At 36.9% G+C, this 20,941-nt stretch overlaps 1 long non-coding RNA gene across 2 annotated transcripts; it reads right to left on the bottom strand.

The window, feature by feature from the left end:
• Positions 1–939: 939 nt before the first annotated feature.
• Positions 940–14,999, bottom strand: LOC134171477 (uncharacterized). Of its 2 annotated transcripts, none has more exons than XR_009967645.1 (4): positions 14,512–14,999; positions 6,569–6,725; positions 4,760–4,927; positions 940–999 (listed from the first exon to the last, which is right to left on the bottom strand). It is a non-coding gene; the product is annotated as an uncharacterized LOC134171477 (long non-coding RNA). The 2 variants fall into 2 exon arrangements; XR_009967646.1 differs by lacking the exon at positions 940–999 and adding an exon at positions 1,590–1,689.
• Between the last annotated feature and the right edge of the window lie 5,942 nt (positions 15,000–20,941).

Genomic DNA, 20,941 nt, shown 5'->3' with positions numbered 1-20,941 from the left:
AAAAATAATTATATATACATATATATATACTTTGAGGTATTGAATGTGTTGGGTTATTGCAACACAATGCGGAGAACTTAAGGGAAAGTATCAGGAAAACCAAACAAGCTAGGTCTCAAGCCACAAAATGTCAAAAGTTGTTTTTGGCATATAAAATACTGGCCCATTTTCTTGCCACTTCTGTCCCAGAAGGTAACTGAGAATTGAAATCAGTGGCTAAAATATAACACAGAATAATTTAATTTACATTCAAGTTAGCAATACAATAGGCAGTAAGACTTCTGAGTAGTGTAAAAAATCAATCTGGTTTAGTTTTATGTGAAAGGTTTTACCATTTGTATGTGACACTTGCATATTGAAAAAAATGAGATATTGAAATCTGTTGTTTTCATACTGAAATGTTGTGTGTATTAGATATTATTAATGAGAAGAAAATCAACCATATTTGTCATAACAGGAGTCAAGCCTGATAAAATCAGAGCAGACAAAGAAAACTTGAGTTTGCAGAACTTGTGGTTTAGATTGGATAGATTGCAAAGGGAAGATGTGCAAGGGATGATGCCCACTGCAGAGGTTAGGGAACATGTGGTCGCTGTGGTTTGTAACAGCTGAGGGATGTAGTACCACATTTTACCAGGCTGTGCAACAACTGCAAGAAATGCAGGATGGTTTGCAGTGTGTGGTTTCTTTGAGTTGTATTTACCATCTATTGTCATTTAATTCTAGAGTACTTTTGCAATCCAATGCAAGTGTTCAGTAATTTAAAATGGTATAAGTAATTCAATGTAAGTATAAGTTTTGTTTTATATATATGTCTATATATTTGTGTATATATATGTACATTACTTTATAATGAGATACTGTGTTTGTTCATCAACATTTGCATGTGTTTTCTATGATAGGCTATTTGACTCTTCCAGAAGCCTGAAATCTGACCTACCTTTAATGGATTTCATCCTAAATCTGACTTTTGTGTTTGGTCGGGTGGATAGATATTTCCTAAAAAAATATTAGAAAAAGTAACATTAGTTATCCTGTTGCCTCTGTAACTGGTCCAACTTTGGGATGATAAGCTTTTGTGGATATACTCATACTTATTTAATAGCTTGTCTATGTGGATAATATTTAATTAAACACGATAGGTATGGCATGCATTAAAGGTTTTATATACTAATATTCTCCCCATAAGCCTTCGCAGTGAAAAACACTTAAGAATTTATATTATTGGGATTGCCAGCAAGAAAGGATACATGCATTTTAAGAATAACAGAAGAGATTAATCCACCATTCTCCTATAGTCCTCCAAATAGGATGGTGGATTCAGCCCCTGGTTTCAATGGTCAGGACTAGAGGAAATGCTTTTCCTTTGGGCATTGTAGGGCCCTCTTGAGGACTGGATGTTGAGTTGGAAGTAGCAGTTGTTAATCCCAACAGATTCATCAGCAGATTTATTGAACCATTTTCCATCTGAGAAAATGTTGATGTCTCTTAGCCTTAAAAAAAAAAAAAAAAAAAAAAAAAGAAAATAATAGCTGAAATTAAAAATTTGCCTAACCTGGGGAAGAACTAGCATTTTTCTTGAGGTGATATGCTGCATTTTTCACTCTGTGTTCTTGAATATGGTTGTAGATACATGTGGGTTCTCATGTATGGAAATAAGATTTGCAGCCTTTTAAGGAACTAAGAGTTCTGTTATAAAACATAGTAAGTTGGAACCATGTCAGAATGTCAGATTTGGATTTATGTTTGGACAAACAACACTCAAATACGTATTACTCAGAACTTGGACACACCTCCCCATTCCCCCTCCTCCCCCTCCCCCAGAAGACAGACATGTTTATTTCTTCAGTTTTAAGGATTTATGGCTAAGACAGTCCTCTGGAAGTAAATTTTGAATGCCCTTCAAATTCTGCAGGGGTGTACTGATTCTGGCTGGGATGGAGTTAACTTTCCCCATTGCAGACCATGTAATGCTGGGCTTTGTATCGGTAGCTGGAAAGGTGTTGATAACACACCGGTGTTCTGGCTGCTGCTCAGCAGTGCTCACATGACATCAACCCCGTCTCTCCAAACTGTCCTCCCTCCAAAGGCCAGTAGGCTGTGGGGTGGGCAAGAGGTGGAGAGGGGATACAGTCAGAGCTGACCCAAACCAAACTGACCAAAAGAATATTCCATAGCATATGACATCATGCTCAGTAATAAAAGCCACATTTGCCTTCCAGAGCAACCAGTACACTTGCTGAAACCCAGCTTACTAGGAAGTGGTGGGGCATCACTTGCTGATGGGAAATAGAGATTAAAATCTTATTGTTTTCCTTTGCTTCTGTGCTTCAGGTCTTTGCTTTTTATTTATTAAACTGCTTTTATCTCAAACCAGAATTTCTTATTCACCTTATTTTCTCTCCCTCTGTCCTGGAGAGGAAAGGGAGTGATAACGCAGCATGGCAGGCACCTAGTGATCAGCCATGGTCAACCTGCCACAATGGTTAAACATAGATCTAGTAAGTGCATGCTGAAAAGAGAAAATTATGCCCTTAATGTCATATCTCATCACAATCAGGATATTAGAGAAAAGAGGGCAATCCTTTCCTTTCTTGGCCCCCACAAAACTCCTTATCTCCCTCTGGGAATCACAGAAAGCAGAACTTCATATTTTTCAAGTTACCTACTAGCCAAAACTATTTCTAAAACACAACTTCATCTCCTCCCTACTCTCAAGGCAGAATCCCAGGCCAAAACATGTTTTCTCTTTTAGCAGCTTGGTTATATAGGATAAATGAACTTCTCTATAGTCCTACATTCTCATGTGGGATTCCCTTTATACACAACTTAGTTTTTACAGTTCTTTAGGGCTTCTACACACTTATGCATTTTTAAGTACTTGAAGTCACTGCTAAGAGGAAATGTGTCTAAGCCTTATCTGTACAACGACTTGGAGTTGAAAAGCTGTTAAAAATGTGATAAAGCCTCATGTAAAAATCTACCCTCATAGTCATTCCAGGACAATTTTTACCCTTTCTAGATATCTGAATAGTTCAGTAAGCATCATTAAGAGGGAGGAGATCCCTTATGTAAAACAAATCCATGGCAGATCAATCATTAGGTAAGGATTAACATTTGCCATCCACCTTTGAATTGTGTAAGCATATAATTTTTCTTCTGTTCAAATGCAGCTAGACCAATTGAAGGAAATAAACCTTTCACTCAGCTTTTCAGCTTGCCATATTAATCATCTCTTAATCTTATAACAGAGGCTCTCAAATTCATCTTCACAGTTCGGTTTTGTTTCTTATATGTAAATTTAGTATTCGTCATATACCCAGGGTTGTTTGGAAATGATCCCCAAAATGATGCCACAAAAGCTTTCTAACGTACTCATCCTCTTTGTGGCCTTAGGGCTGTCAAGTTCTTAACTTTCAGAGCCACCTAAGTAGAGCTGTTGCTAGTTCATGTAAGTTCTGTGAATTGCTGTGCCCCATGAAAAGATGAGCAGCGGACCAAACCTTCAAAATTCTTCATATGTGTCAGTCTACACAGCAAAGAGGAACATCACAGGGATATCCAGGCTTCCATGGAGCAGTCTCATTCAGTCAGTGCTAGAGGGCTGCACACATCTCTGTGGAATTACATCCAAGGAAATTAGTTTGGCTGAGAAATGACATGCCACGGCCAAGGCAGAATATCACATTAGAACAACTATGCCATTTCCTCTTAGTGACAATGTGTTTTTAGAGTTAGCTTAGATGTCTTCATATAGTTTTGTGTTGCAGTACTTAAACATATCCTCTAATAAAAGTCTTCATAAATAATACCTTTGCTTTATATAACTATATTTCAGGTGCTAACATGTCATCTTTGGTTATCTTACATTTTAGCAGTAGCATCTGCAAAGCCCTGAAGGCAAGTGAGATTGCGAATATAAATATTAACACTCATGATGATTCAGGTGTTATATTTCTTCAAGGCTTCATGCAAGTGGTAGTCTCTGTCAAGCTACATTGTGCTGTTAGGCAAGGATGATGGATTGGCTTAAAATATCTCTGTATTATAAAATGTAGACATCTGTGGGGTTTGCATAAGTATACAGGGAACATGCTGTAGGAAGGTTTTCATGAGGAGAAAAAACCTGCAACAGTTTAGTTTTCTTGATATTCTTGTGATTTTTTTGTTATTCTTTTGAAAATAGCACCTTTCATATTATTAATACTAATAGTACCTTTGAAAAGCAGAACCCTGAATTGTCCCTGTGAGTTTGAAAACATAGGAGTAGATTTTAAAGAAAATCCCACTGAAATTAATCCTCTAGACAAGAGTGACAGTCTCCCTTTCAGACCTTGTATGTACAAGTTGCAGAACAGCTGCTTATTGGTGGTATTTTAAGGAGTCCACTAGCTGTTTTGTAGTGAATTGTGCTGCATATGAAAAACAGTAGAAACAGATATTAAAGAACTAATTTCACTGAGGTCCAGGTACAAATCCCATTGAAATAAATGAAACTTCAATACTTGCTGTATGTATTATTTTATTATGCTCAGATGTGTTTCTTGAGCAAAATCTAATACAGAAATACCTCACATTTAATTTATTTTGAATATCATAGGGCTCTTTGCAACATGGACTGTGTATTCAGGAAACAAGAAGTACAGCTGTCAGTATGAAAATGCTACAAAAGAAAACAAAATCTCTTCTACTTCATTGTAGTCTATAACTAAAAAGTCAAACAACCTTAATGCTTTTCTTCCATCTCCTTTTTCCTTACCTCTGAATACTACTCCAGCTTTAAATCTTTGCAGGGCTTGCTCTGGAGATACAATTTTGTCACTAGCAATGCTTTTTGTGCACATCCTGCTAACAAAGAAATGCTTTGATCCACAGAGATAGCAACAGGCTTTATTCTTGTCTTCTGTAAATCCAATAAATTCCAAGTCTGCAAGTAGTCATAAATTAAAGGCACATTTTAGTGTTTACATAGGGAAGCTGTTGTGTTTAGAGAATGAGATTAACCAGAGTGGTCAGAGAAAACTCTGAATAACAAATTCCATGCTCCCAGTAAAGGCCTATATGACATGAAAATCGTGGTCTGCCTAAAACAGGGCTGTATTTCTCAGATTCATTAGGTTCTCTCTCTAAGAGTTCTAATTTTCCTTTGTTCATAGTATTCAAAATTTATAAATGCAAAAAAGTAACCCAAAATATTTTATTGTATAAAGAAAGAAGATATCAATACATGGCTCAGGACTCTCACCTTTCAGGTTTCCAGGACTTTTACTCTATTGAAAGAAAGAGAACTTACTGCAGAACTAAGGAACAGATTTCAGGAGCACAGAACATCATACAGATTTAAGGATAATATGGAGTGGTGGGGAATATTAGATTAAAACCAGTATCTAACATCCTGTCTCTGGAAGAGGAGAATATAGGATCTGTATCTGAAAGGGAGCAAAGCTTTGCATGTTTTGTGAACTCTTCTGTGTTGAGTCAAGCTAATTCAATGCTTTCAGTTGCATGGATTTAACATCCTCAGGATACTGAGTCATCTCGTGGACCTCTGGGATCTCACTACAAGAAGAGATGGCGCAACACAAGCAGGTCATAAGAGTGTGTATTTCCCATAATGTGTTCTTAGAGTGCCTTGATCATGCCATATAAGAAAGACATCTTGTTGCAGCACCAAGATGAACATTCAGAGCAGATATACGTACATACTTAAAGGCTCACTCTTCCTCTTCCGTCCTTCCTAAAGGTTATATAACAAGTTCTGTTAAACCAATTTGGAATACCTTATGTTATTTAAGATGTTTTCTGATTTAACAGGATCAACAAAGATGGATTATTTTCTCTTCTTTAGCGAATGTCCCTAATTAATTAGCAATGGTTAGTTGTCAGATGGGATATTCTGTTCAGGAATTCTTCATAATGCATCAAAATAGTTGCTGTACTAATAGACCCACTTTAAACATTTGTTTGTAATTTTGAACATGCCCACTAAACCTGAGGGTCATGCAGAAAACTTGTGTACAAAAACAGACAGGGTAATTTGAATTATTGAACTTAATTACTGTTATTTGATTAATGAAAAGGAATCATTCTACCATAATTTCCAGAAATAATGGTAAAAAATTAACTCGTAAATAGCCAATATGCTAATTCATTATAGCCTATTCCTGAGAAGAATTTTTTTTTGCCTAAAATTGCCTATCTGTCAGGATTTGATCATGTTCTGCCTCGGAAAGAAGTGGACAACAATTTATCTTGGTAACAATTGTGGATAATCACTTGTACCTACTGATAGCAAGCCTAGAGGAAGGATTTTTTTTTCAATAGGAAGGCACAATTAATTGAGACAAAAATTGCTTCAGTGCTGGGTCAACCTGATCACAGAAAAATAACACTTGAAAGATGTATAAAATTGCACAGTGCTGAGCCTTTGGAGAACCCAAGGAAAGGTGGTGTTAATCTGAGTTGTTTTCAGTTTTTCAAATAAAAATGAATCTCCTCAAAAGATGTAAGCTTGGGTTACGTACTCTACATTTCTTAGCAATTAGGAAAAATCAGCTACTTATAGCACCTTAGCATGTCTGACACTGGTTCCTGGTTCCACAGTTAGCTTGATCCCACTTCTGGCAACCTGACACAGTCAAGTGCAAACAGATGTTTCACAGCAGTGGAAGCCTGTTCAAAACTACTTGGCCGCATCACTGAGAGGTTCTGCCCAACCTAATTAGCTGTGATGAGAAAAAATCATTATTTTATTTGTGTCACATGTTGTTCATTAGTATATAAAGACTTTGGCTTTGAAAGAATAAATTGTCATCAGAAGTGCACAAGGTGTAGAAAAGTGCTTTATGAGAATCTGATCCATAAAATTACATTGCCTGGAATGGCAAATGGTATGGGCCAGATGAGCAGCCACAACTAAATACTCCTAGTGTTAAGTGTACTGTTCTGTGTTTAGCTTCTGAGCCCTCACTTAAGACAAAACCCGTAACAGGAGAATGTTCCATGCAACCATTTAGATTATAAATTAACCTGTAAATAAGTTGCTGTCATTTCTTTCTATATACTTTTGTTTGCTAATAATTAAGAAATAAGACAATTCTAAGTGCACAAGAAAGACACATCCTGGTTACATGAACATAATTGTTTTCCTTTTTTGGTATATTTTAACTATAAGTAACTAAGATATTTTGTGTTGATGGGACTGCTTGTCTCCAGCTGTACTTCAGGATATAAACTGGCAGGCTCTGCCCCTTACTTATTGTATATGCCTTATGACTATATGTCTTAGACAATAGTACTCATATATAAAAGAATAATAGGATGGAAGGAAAAAGCTGTCTTGTAGCAATTTCTGATTGTCACCAACCTCTTCATCCATATTTGCCATTCACTCCACAGGATGTTATAATGCATTAGGTTTAGGTGGTCCTCTCTCAGCTCTGCCCCATCAGCCTGTTCAGATCCTCAAATTCTGTCAAATGCTGACCCTCCTCCAAACTTCTAGAGCTAGACTAATGAAGTTGTTACTGATTACTTTCCTAGTATGCAGCTGAGGAACACTAGTGACAGATCAGTACTGACTGTTTAAATACTGGATAAATACAGAAAAAAATATTGGCAACTTCTGAAGGCAGTGCCTATAAGCACAAGAGTAGAGATGTCAGATCAACACTGACAAACGGGTGGTGATGTAGGCATCAATGCAAAGGAGAATTTTAAAAAGGAAAGTAAAGAGGAACAAGAAAGTAGCTTTGTGCATATTTACAGAGATCCCAAGCTGGTCTTACTGTGCTGAATGAAGGCAAGAATTGATCTTCTAAGGTTAAAGGAGACATGATAAGAGGAAGGTATAGGTAATTGGGATCCTGACATAAGCTTTTTTACTGTTATATAAATAGATGACTTTCATAGAAAAAGGAGAGGGAGCAGATAGAAGGAAACAGAGATGTGAGAAGTACAGAGCAATAGACTAAGGAAATTACTTTTGAACTAGAATTTTGCTACTTTCCTTTTGAACAACACAGGACTTTTTGTCATGGACAAAGAGGTCACTAAGATGACTAAAAATGGCATTTTTCCCCAAAGTGTATCCTCTGGGTATACGTCCCTTGATTCCATGGGATCATTTATAAGGTCCTACTAAATGTTCTGCATGATACTCCTTCTCAAAAAAAGGGTCTCTCTAGGACAGTGTTAGCTTGATCACACTTCTAGACCTCTTCTTAAGTAAACCATCTGATCACAGGATTAACTCTACAGAGGGGGTTGCCATCCCAGTGTCTTTAACAAGAATTTTGTAGCAGGATTATTAGTTTCCTAATTCCCTTTGGGATACACAATATATATTGTACACCAAACATTTGATTTTGTATATAAAATATTTTGTCATCAAATATTACAGAGTCATCTCCAACAATTTGTCACTAATTTAGCTTTTTTAACTCAATGAGCCTTCCTGTCTTCCTAACAGGGCTCCATGTTGTTACTGGGAGAAGTCAATGTATTTGAAGTTTTACTTTGTTCTATGGAGAAGCTTTCCTAAGAAAATAATATCTCACGTGGGACACCTTCTGCACGCCATTTTCTGAACCATATTTTTTCCAATACTAATGTTAAAACCATTACATCTTACAGATATAGTGAAAGTCAAATCATCCATCCACTCAAAGTATCAAAATTAACAGTAACCTGTGTCTCACTGGGTAACTTCCCAGCCAGCAGCACAATCAAGCTGAAGCAATATTTTGCCATTCCTCTAGAGATATGCTGTGTGTGACTTGAAGTAAGAATATGACTAGTATATGATCAAAGGCATTTTATTATCAGATATCACCACAGGGATATTGCAAGAGATACTGGTCTGGTCCACATAATTAGTCTTTAAAGCATTTCAAAAGGGCAAAATCTAATATCAGGTGATTGACATTTGGTATTATGTCTGCTGCAAAGAAAGATAACAAAATACTAGGCATACCATTTGTTAATGCTGTGTTTCCACTATTTTCTTATTTCTTATACTTTTATTATTCTATACTGTGTTCTACTTCTACCATTTCTACCTTGTCAGAAGTAAATATGGAGATAAAAAATGTAATCAAACACACTTATGCAACATTGGGTTGAATGCAGCAAAGTCTTTTAAAGCTGTTAGATGTTCTAATGCCTGTTTCTCAAGCAATTACTGTGATGAGACTCTGCATTAATGAGACTTCTGTGACAGTAATTAAAAAAAAAATTTCTTTATCATGTAATCCCCATTTCATCAGCACTTTAATGCTGACAGAAATTTAACCCTACAAAGTACTGTAAGTCTGAATATGAGAAAGAGCTACTAGTAAAATGTTAAATTTTGATAAGGATAATATTTTCATTGAAATCCATGTGCAATGTGAAATCCATTGTTGCAAAATTGAAAACCTTCTTGAACATCTTTCCACTCACACTTAAAACAAAAAAGGGAAAATCTCAGAAGCTATTAATTTAGCACAGTTAGCTGCCACAGTGGCCAATTCTAAGTACTTTTCCCCTGATACTTAAATTTTCTCTAATTTTCCTGTTCAGCTGAAACCAACAGCTAGATTGCTTTAGAAATCACTTAATAAGCAGTCAGCCAGTGTTTTTTTTTTGTTTCATATAAACTCTGTCATTTCAACTTTTGACTAAACTGAACAGAATGAAAGTGTGATTTTGCAGAATTCAGGATAAAAATAGCCCTATTTATCCAAATTCTAAGTGTCTGAGACTGGTTGAATAATAGATCTTTCATCGTTGTAAGTTGTTCTAAACAAATAATAACTATAGTGCCTGAACTAAGAAGAATTTGGGAGTTACATGCACTTCAGGTATGCAGAAGACAAAAAGAGCTAAAAGTAGGGAGAATATGCACCCATTGCTACATGATCCATTTGATATATAGAAAAGGCAAGAAGGAGGATTTGGGGAACCAGAAGCTGGTCAGCCTTACCTCAATACAAGGAAGGGAATAGAGATAAATCGTCCTGGAAATCATTTCCTAACATGAGGGACAGAAAGGTAATGGGGACTAGCCATCATACAGTTATGAAGGGGAATCCATGCCTGAGTGATCTGATAGACTTCTGTGATGAGTGGCTTGGTGGATGAGGGCAGGACAGTGGAAGTTGTTTATCTCAACTTTAGCAATGCTTTTGACCCTGTGTCCATTAACATCCCTATAGAAAAAATGGTAAAATACAGGCTAGGTAAAAGGTCATTGAGGTGGACTGAAAACTGACTGAACTGCTGGGATCATAGGATTGTTATCAGCAGTGACTGAAAACAGTGACTAACGGTGCACCCCAGGAATCAATACTGGGACAAATTGTTTTCAACACGTTGGACAGAGCCTTGGGTTGCATGGTTTAATGTGAGGTGTCCTTCCCATGGCAGGGGGGTTGGAACTTGATGATCTTAAGGTCCTTTCCAACCCTAACTATTCTATGATTCATGTCTATCATACCACGATGGGATGGAGTGTACTCAGCAGATTTGCAGATAGCACAAATCTAGGAGCAGTGGCTAATTCAACAGTGGGTCACGCTGCCCTCCAGAGGGACTTGGGCAGGCTGGAGAAATGGACCAACAGTAACCCCATTCAGTTCAACAAGGTCAAGTACTAAATTCTGCTCCCTTGGAAGGAGTACAAACCGGGGCTAGTAAGCTAGAAACAGCTCTAACAGTGAACGAATTTGATGTCCTTCTGGACAACAAACAAACCATGAGCCAGCAGTGTGCCCTTGCAGGAGAGAATGTCAAAAGCCTCATGGCCCACATTAGGATGAGTTTGACAGGAGATCAAGGGAGGTGATCCTTCCCCTCTAGTCAGTACTCGTAAGGCCACATCTGAATCCAATGCTGAGTTCCCCAGTACAAGAAAGATATGGACCTACTTGAGTGAATGTGATTCAGGGTGATGAAGATGAGCAAGGGATTGGAGCATTTGACAAGAGGAGAGGCTGAGATTACTGTGAGTGGTCAACCTTGGGAAGAGAAGGCTCAAAAGTATATTATATACGTATACTAACATGAGAGGAGGGAATGAAGAAGAGTGAGCCACTGACTACACTCAGTGGTGCCCACTGATAGGATGAGAGATAATGGACACATTAAAACATATGAAATTCCATCCAAAGGCATGGAAACACTTTTTTACTATGCAGATGGCCTCAAAGAGGTTATGGAGCCTCCGTCCTTAGAGATATTCAAAACTGGACTGGACACAGTCCTTGGACAACCTGCTCTAGCTGACCCTGACTGAGCAGAGGGATTAGACTTGATGAACTCCAGATGTTCTTTCCACCCTCAACCATTCTGTAATTCTATGATTTTCTCATTCTGTATGTCAAACTCATCTTAATCTTTATTTTCAACGGTGTTTAAAATTCTTTGAAAAATAACTTCTGGCATTATGACTGGTGTGGGAAGTTTAAAACTGGAGAAATGTTCTGGCAGCAACCTTCATTTGCTTGTTTATAGTAGCTAGTATTTTGTTTATTTTCCCTATTTCTCTTTAATTCCCAGCTTGGTAAACAAAAAAAAAGAATAATAATTGCAATTTAGTGTATTTAGATTTTAAGGTTACTAAGATTTCCTTTGACTCTGATATGCCTATAGAAATACTGGAAAAAATGGTTAAAATACTTCTACTAGGACTACGTGACTAGGTTTTAAATGCTAAAGACATGTTTATCTAAAGTTGTTTATATTTCCTTATTTTGCAGAAAGGATTTATTCAATCTGTGGATATGCATAACCTTGATTCAAACCACGCAACACCATGTTCTCTGGATGAACGGTGAATTCAAGTATAGAAAGTTGAAAAAGGAAGAATATGCATATCTGTGTATATATCTATCTGTGTGCATGTATATGCTTCACAGCAAGAAATGAGAAACTGAACATCATGTGTATTTAATGCCTACAAATATTTGTAAATATTTAAGGTTACATTTTGCAGCACAACAGGAAGTTACATCTAGGCCAGTGACCAGGAAAGTTTCATCTTTTTGTTTAAAAGAAGCAGTGAGAAAGTTGAAATATGCCTCTTTTCACACAATAAAAAACCAAAAATAAGATACAGGGGAAAAATATGATGATAACAGTACTTGAAAGGTTGGTTTATGGTCTGAGCAACCTACAAATACCTGTGTGATACAAACAAGTTGATTTGCTCATTACTGCTGAAATTACATACCATAACTATAAAACCAAATAGCACAATTAATGATTTTTGCTGTTTGGTGCACATGAAGAAAAAAAAAGATCAGTAAGTAATCTGGTAACCAGTACCAGCAAACCTACAGTAATACCACTGCAAATAACCAAAACATGTTTTATGCTGGAGAGCAAAAGAAGTCCTATTCCTAACATATATGGGAACTTCTTCAAAGGAGCAATAACATGCTCTACCAATAACCTTAGTCTACTATACCATTAGCTCATAATCTAACATGAAAGTCATATGCAGTTACATTTCACTTAGTTATCCCCCTTTGGGTGAAGTAATTTGAATTTCACTAAGCCATGCTAGTGTACAGTAAAACTGATTTTTCAGAGACTCATGCTATGTAGACTTGAAAACACAACTTGGACAAGTTTTTTACTGAAACTGCTGAAAACATATATTTTGTTCTTATTTGGATTTCTGCTGAGCTTTCAGACACTGGCTTTTGTTATGCCTTCATTACTAAAATAAAAAAAGCCAAACAATTTCAATATTTTTTTCCTCTCTCCAAGGTATTTGCACACAGTAAGCTTTCAATCTCCTTCTGAAAAACTGGGCAGACTGAGCTTTTTATTACCCTTACCATTATGGTTTTTTTTAGTACTTGGATTGTTTTTATGTCTGCACCTTCCCTAAATCAGATGTTTTAACAGCTCTTAAAGTACAGGCTGAAGCTGGAATAGTATCTCAGCAATTCAATAAGGATATGTACAGATGTAAAATACACTTTATTTATGCTATGGAGGAGTGCATAATAAAGACATATTTTCCATGAAAGTGTACTTTCAGGAATTAGGCAGCAGGTTATAATTGTTATAATCCTATATTTGGTCTGGTATATATGTAATGGTATCTCTCAGAGCTGAGCACCAGCAATAGTCAAAGCCTGTCTGTCACACAAAAAGTCTTGTCAGAATAATCACTTTAGTTACATGGTCTCTACCTGCTTTCTGAAATTAAATCACAATAAACCTAGAAGTCCAGTGTAACTAACCTAAATCCTGTGCAGTATGAAAAATTACATTTGGAAAAAAGTGAGGATCAGAGAAGATAATTGTTGGGACTGAAAAAGGAGGTGTAACAGAACTAAAGCTTACAGGGAATGCTGTGGATCTGTGAAGCTTGGACATCTGTGTGGAATTGTCTGGATAATGGGGATCCTCAAAAGAAAGAGATTTTCTTGACTCCTGAAAGACAAAAACTACCAGGTGGGAGGTCACTTTTTTTCTTTTACAGAAGATCCAATAGCTATTTGAACCAGTTTTTCCAGGAAACAGAAAATATTACTATAAAATGTAGCTTTGCTACGTCTAAACCCAGCACACGTGTACCAACTGGCAAGAACTCACCCATGAACCCATCCTAAATATTGCTCCTCAGAACCTAAGAAATGAAGGCAAAGTTGTTTACATAGAATCCCAACCAATCCCACTGAAATAATATTGAGTGTTCCACCTAACAGGAACCTTCTTTCCCACCAGTCATGAAACTGCTGGCTCATCTCCGCTGCTTTCTGCTTTATTACATTGTGTCTGGTGGAGAGAGCAGGGGGAACTCCAGAAAAAAAATCAGTTGATTTTTTTCTTTCAAGTTGAAATTTATAGTTGGATAATTTCATATAATAATTTATTCTAACTTATGTCATCATTAATGGAGACAAGCCAAAGGATTTCACAATGATGCTTAATATATCCTTCCCTTTTTTGTTTCAGAGAAAGACCACCTAATGCAGAGTTGCAGACAATAAATGGAGGAACTTTCTGGATAGCCAATTCTTCTCCCTGCAGTTCTTATTCCATTGCTCCAGAGACTATTGTCTTGGCAGTTCGCTGGTTTAGAGACCCTTATTACTGTAGTTCATCTGTGGGAACTAAGGGACTGACTCAGCAGCGCTTTTCAATTCCGGTGTTGTTTTGTGGCTTCATGACTCCTAAGTCATACCTGGAGGTTTTCTAGTTTCCTTTTACTGCAAACAGAACATCAAAACATGGCTTAAGTCTTGGGTGATTCCTCCATTTCCTACCTTTTTGCAGCTTGCTTAGGAGTACTTGTTGTCTTGTGTCTTTAATCAGCTCTAGGAGTCTGCAATAACTTTTTTCTGAACTTGGTCCCCACACGTGGTGTGAGAAAATCCTGAATTTGCTAACCAGTGTCTTAAATTTGGTATTACTGTAACACAAAATATGAAACCTCCACCAGGTAGTTATTTATAAGGGAAAACCTCAGATCTCCTGGGAAAAGGAGCCTGAAATTAAAGGTCAGAAACAAACCAGTACCCTGCCAGTTGTGCTCTTGTAAGGACGCATCCATTTCTTCAGCCTTGCTGCTCTTTCCAGCAAGTTCCTGTAGCTTCCTTGGTTTCCACAAACTGCACACAGTTCTTTCTGGGTCTCCTGCTTTCTTTTGGTTCTGAGTCTTGACTTTGGAACTACTTCTTGCTTCAGAAAGGCCCCTTGCTCCTTTCATGAGGAAAACTCCTGGTTATCTCAATGCTTCATGCTCCCATTCTACTCTGTGTCCTTGGATGCTCTATACTGCTGCCCAAGGCTTCTCTGCACTTGGATATGCTCAGCTGCTTTCAGGAGAACACACTCCTGTTACTTCTTCCTTTCTAGAGGAGGAGGCACCAAAAAGCATGTCAGGCAGGTCAGAGAGCTTCTCCCTTGCCCAGCCACAGTTCTGTTACAGAACACACAATTTGCATTTACGTGATACAGGTTTACATCAGTTGCCACGCTCATGATTGGGTAAGGTTTCAGTCCCCCTGAAAACAAGATATGAGAACAATAACAGTAGATTCTAATAGATACTGCTAAAGATTAATAGTTGCACAGACATAAAGGGACACAGTCATAAGGTCCAGAGTGCAAAGTAAACAAGAGGTGTAAGGGTTAATATTAACTCAGATGAGAAGCTTTTTCCTGAGGCAGGATAGGCAGCTATTATCTTCATTTGATCATGTGCTTCATATTCTCTTTTTTTTTTCACTTAAAAAATCAGATCCAGTCAGCCAATTAGTACAGGTGCAGCAGAGAAAGAAGGGGTTACACTGCTTTAGTAAGGGAAGAATGGGTTATAGAATAGCTGAATGAACTGCAAATATTTGAAGGCCTAACAGAGTCATCCAAATGTATTTAATAAAAGCAAGGAACTAGTGATCTAGATTAGTCCATTTAATTTCAGCTCCAAAACAAACAAACCTACTGAAACAAAAAACCCACAAATATTTTCTAAGCAAATAGAAAACAGCAGGGAGATAAGTACCAATCAAGATGGTATTCTCCAAATATGCTACTTTTTAAAAGAAAGTATTCCCCTACTTTGACTAGATAGCAATTTTATTTTATTTTTTGCAAGGGGGGATTGGCACATATCAGTCTTGTCTGGTACTACTTAAAAGGCGCTGTCATGAAGTAACTAGGGAAATGACAACTGGATTAAGCAGTTGCACAACTAATTGGAAATACATACCCAGAGGAACAGTAATTTGTCTTCCACTACTGTCAGACTAGCAGCTAAATAAAATAAGTTTCTATGGGAATCTGCCCTGTACCTATGAGGGTTCAGCACTTCTGTTGGTGACTTGGATGAATGGTTGCATGGATTTTTGAGGCAAATTTAGAATTCAAGACAATCTTGAAAAATCTGACAAATGGTCTGATAAAAATATTCTGAATTTCAGTAAGATAAATACAAAAATCTATCTTTATAGAGAAATATTTGGCTGTATAAATATAGCTCAATGGAGGATGCACAAATACTTCAGAGCAAAATACACAGTTGTAGTAAATCATCTGCTGAAAATGAGGTAAATCTCTCCTATTGTTATAAAAGAGACAAAAGCCATACTTTAATAAATAAATCAAAGTATTTTCTGTGAATGCATGAAGTAGGTCTGTGCTATCTGGTGCTTCATGATCAAAGTTTAGAAAAATGATGTGCAGTGAATTCTTGAAAGCAACTGGTATATTAAATTCAGAGAGAAATCTATAGGAGAAAGCAGTAAAAAATAAACAAAATAAAGAGATTTTAAAAAATGTAAATTACAGTAACAGTAGACACCACAAAAAGGTCCCCAGTAAAAAAATAAGTGTGAGCTGCAGGAAAGTTCACCTTGGGTTGTTCATTTTTCGTGACTTCAAGATATTAAAGAGAAGTCAGACAAGTGTTTGGCATATCAGATTTTATCTCGGGCTGGGGAAGAAGACGTCCATGAAAGTGAAGAATAATTAGAGAACTGCACTGTTTTCTTTTCCCACCCACTCCATCAATAAAAAGTTGGGCTGGAAAATCTGTTTGCAAGTATTGTGGCTTCTCACTAATTGAATCCATTTTGTGTGATAATCATAGAATCAGCTAGGTTGGAAAAGACCTATAAGATCATAAAGTCCAACAATTACCGTGTTGTGGACTTTCCCACACCTCCCCTATCCCTGAAAGCTTGTTTTGAAATACTCTGCAGACACTTAATTTGAAGATTGAGAGGGGAAGCAGTTTTCTAAGTACAGAATATCATCTACTATATGGAAGGATTTATATACACAACAGACTGCAATGTCTACTTAAAAATTTGTCATAGTTGATTCTTGTTCTCAGAGCTCTGTTTTGTCTACTTAAAGGATGCTTTCAGATAAACATGGAATAAACAGGAAGTCAGTCTCAAAGGAGACTGTCTGAAGTCACCAGGCTCCAGCTAACCACTCTAGCAAATAATAACACTGAAAAAGCAGGCAAATTTATAATAATTTTAACTTCAAAGATAGTTTTCTGAGTATCTAACTTTTTTGCCTGTTATAATTCCCATTGCTTTTAACATAAATTAGGTGCAGTTAATTAAGCTAACTCAATGAGCAGATAACAGTTAGGTCAGCTGGAACTGGTCAACCAAAAAATGCAACTGTTTCTGATTTGATTAAAAAATCTCACTGCTGTAAGCCAGCTAAAGCTGAACAAAAAATATCTAGCAATGAAAATGAGATAATAATTTTTTTAGGGGCAAAAAAATGATATATGAAAAGGACTGGATTTCGGAAAACAAGGTTTTGTAACATAATGGGCAAATCAGGGTTGTATTGCTATTGGTCGTACATTCAGGCCTGGTTCTGCTGTCTTCCTTTTATGAGTTTTAGCCATTCTAATAAATCTGTTTGAAATAAAAAATACTTTCAGTTGAATGGTGACTCATATTCCAGCAAGTTTTCTGTTTTATAATACCACACTGAAGCCCTTCACAGCCTGTTTATTTGTTATTAACAGTTATTTTTGTAAACAATTTTACTGGAGAATATCATTAATTAAGCCAACAGGGCATAACTGTCATTGTTTTATTACTAATTAGATCATATGTGTCCCTAGAGAATATCTTTTGATCTCATCTTTCCCTAAAAAACAAGATACAGTTTCATTCTCAAAATTCTCTCATGTATGATCAAACTTTAACTCCTCTAGGTGCAATAAGAACTGAAAACTAATATTTAGCATAAATTTTAAAGAACAGCTTCTTGTAATATCAGGGAAGCAATAAAAGAACACTGCTATGAAGCAACCTATGTACCATTCTTCTACTTAAAAGCACCCATGGGGCTTGTTAAATAATAATATATTATTAAGCATGCATCATACTGATTCCCAGTAGAGACAATTACCCTTTTGTTTCCAGCAGAAAGCAAATTATTCTGTGTGGTGATGAGTCTAATGCCTTAGTTATGTTCCCATGTCTGATACAATTCTGGAATAATTCAGTTTGCAACAGAAGTTAGGAAAAGTAAGAATGTCTTTGGCATGACACTACAGTCACTGATTGTGAAGCAAAGGCTTCCTGACCTGCTTCATTGAAAGCAGTCAAAATCACAGACAGCTTTATCACATCTTGTACTTTATTTTTCTGCTCTATTGTCTCTTCATCTCATTTTTCATACTAATATTTTTGATCAATTTCCATGTTCTATTTCTTGAAAATAAAAAGAGCTGGGATTTTATTTAACAATATTAGCAAAACCAGGGATATCCTGCAATCAGATTAACTTCGAAACCGCAGGTGGGGTACATATTCTTCTGACCTACTGTCTCCTTGTCAGCTGGAGCTATATATAGGTTCTTTTACTGTTACATGGGTTTTGGTCTTGTGGCATGTGCAGTCACAGTCCCAGAAGGGAAGAAAGGCACCCAAGAGAAACAACTGTCTGTTTCCTACATGAGGAGACAAACCTTGGCTGACTGTTTTCTTGTCTTTGCTAGGAAGTACCCTTGACTGGGATTTCCTCAAACACATCTGAGGGAGCTGTTCAGCTTTGCAGGCAAAATATTCATTGAAACAGAGAAAAAAAAAATTTTTTTGATGCTAAAAATATTAATTGGAGCAGAATTTGTAATCAAGTTCTTCTTCCCAGGTGAATGCCCTTAGGTTTTCACTGTTTCTTACATTCTTTTGTCTCATGAATATTTAATTCTACTGTGTAAAGTGGAGTATCTTACACAGGTGTTAATGAGAAATTTAGTTCTTGAACATATAACCACAATTTTCACTCAAGATAGTAGGTGCAATCCAAGCAAAAGGTTCCCTCAGAGGTGGATGTTATGAAAGTACATAAGATGAAAATGAAAATTTGAATAGTTAAATCCACAGAGCGGTGAGGTAAAGGAGTAGGAAGCAGCTCTTGGCAGGGCAGAGGAAAGTAAAGAAGCAGAGATAGCCACTCTAGCATGATAGTGGATGGGGCACAGGGAGCTACCAGTTTTTTTATGTGATGATTGGCTGCGAAAGGCTTGGGAATTGCTTGTTTGGTGATTTCTCTGGGAGACAGTGATTGACGTGCAGCAGAGAAAGGAGCAGATCTTTAATCTCTTGCATCCCAAGCAATCCTGAAGTTACTGGATGTACTTTCTCCCATTGCAATCTGTTAGGTTGTAGTGAGACTGCCTATAGGATGCACAAGGCAGAATACAAACGTCCTGTCTCTGAATTCTGACTAGGCTTATGCATAAGACAGCTGTCTAGCAGAAGGTGAAATACATTACTCCTGGTCATATTCAGAGGCTGGACTTCAGTGTTGTTATTTGCAAAAACTGTCTGCCTTTCATATTTCAGTGCCTTGAGAATTGAGCAATAACTGATATGTGATTTAGAGGGGTTTGACCTGGGTGTTTACTTCCAATTTTTGCCATTTATATCTTTTGTGGAGATAATCCTGGGTCTAGGCTTTAAGTGTGTTTTCCTTTGCTCCAACAGCTCTGTCTGTATGCCTGTAATATGTCTTTAAGAGGAATACCAAATGTGAACAGCTTTGAAGCAGTGCACATGAGAGTTTTTGATAAATGGCAATTAATTAAACTATTTATAAGCCAAAGTACAATGAAAACAAAAACATACCTGGCTTGTTATATAATTATTTTGTTGCAATATTTACAGGGTAGAAAATACAGAAACATGAAATCTTTTGAAAGGATGATTGTTATACCAGAAAGGGACACATCACTTGCTTCGGCAACATTGTGTTCTGGCATGTACTGATCATGCTGAATATCTTTAGCAACCATAATATTTTGCAAAGCTTTGATAAGACAAACACTATTACTCCATAAAGAAGCTTATTTTCTGCCCTCTAAAACATTTCTTTCCAAAATATTACAAATACAAGGACAGATAGTATAAAGATACAAAAGTTTTGTCTTAATTTGAGGGCAACTTAATGAGTTGGTAACAATTTTCACTTACAAATATTTAGAAATAAGAGTAATGTGCAATAATTTGCCCAAATCTCTTACCTTCTAGACTTGCCTCTCATCATCTACTATGGGAAAAAAGCCAGTAAGGACTGGAAGAACATCTATTCATTGTTTTGCATAGGAGAAAATGCACTAGAGGTTTTGGAGCATCAGAACCTACAATTTTAAGTTGCTTGGTGAAAGTCAGGCTGTGTCATGTTTAAATGTGGCTTAAGGGAATTTGGGGTTATTCTCTACAACTGAAACTGATGTTTCAGAAATTTCTCACACCTCTGCAAGAAGGGAAACTACTGAGCAGTCAAACCATTCATATAAGCTGTGTCATAGCCAAGTTAATTCCCATCTCTGTCTAATTTAGAGGTAGAACTTGAAGCTAGTCTCCCACAGACTGAAGGAGTGGCCTTGCATTAGTTAATGAAACTTTTATTTTGTTTATATGAAACAACCAGTCATGAAATGGAACAGATCCAGTTATCAGTTTTAATTTGCAGAAAATGAGATAGAACAAATGACTATATGCAGGGTCAGCTAGAGTCAGTAGAGTCAGTAGAGTTTCATAGCTATACGCTGAGTTGGACTAGTTATTATCAGCTATCTCATCCCAGAACAGAGTAACTTCATAAAAATTTTGGCTTCAGTCAATCAGCATCTTTCAACAAGAATTATTTCACAGAAAAATTCCTTTATTGATTTTAATTATGAAAGATTAATTCTGCTAAGGTGTGATACTTGCTTGGTTGACTAAGTAAAATAAGTCGGTATGTTTGGTAGAGTTTCAAATTCTACCCCTGATTATCTGTAGGAGAGTAAATTACAGGATGTTTAGGCATGTTTGGGCAAAGTTATGTGAAAGTCCAAGACAAGAAAGAAAAGAAAGAGAAGAAAGAAAAGAAAGAGAAGAAAGAAAGAGAGGGAGAGAAGGGGAGAGGGAGGGAGGGAGGGAGGGAGGGAGGGAGGGAGGGAGGGAGGGAGGGA

The sequence above is a fragment of the Pezoporus occidentalis genome, unplaced genomic scaffold, assembly GCF_034315485.1.
Source record: "Pezoporus occidentalis ecotype Australia unplaced genomic scaffold, CSIRO_AGI_Poc_V1 ctg112, whole genome shotgun sequence".
In the NCBI taxonomy this organism is placed as follows: Eukaryota; Metazoa; Chordata; class Aves; order Psittaciformes; family Psittacidae; genus Pezoporus; species Pezoporus occidentalis.
Note: the sequence above shows the minus strand (reverse complement) of the source record. Positions and strands in the feature narration are given on the sequence as shown.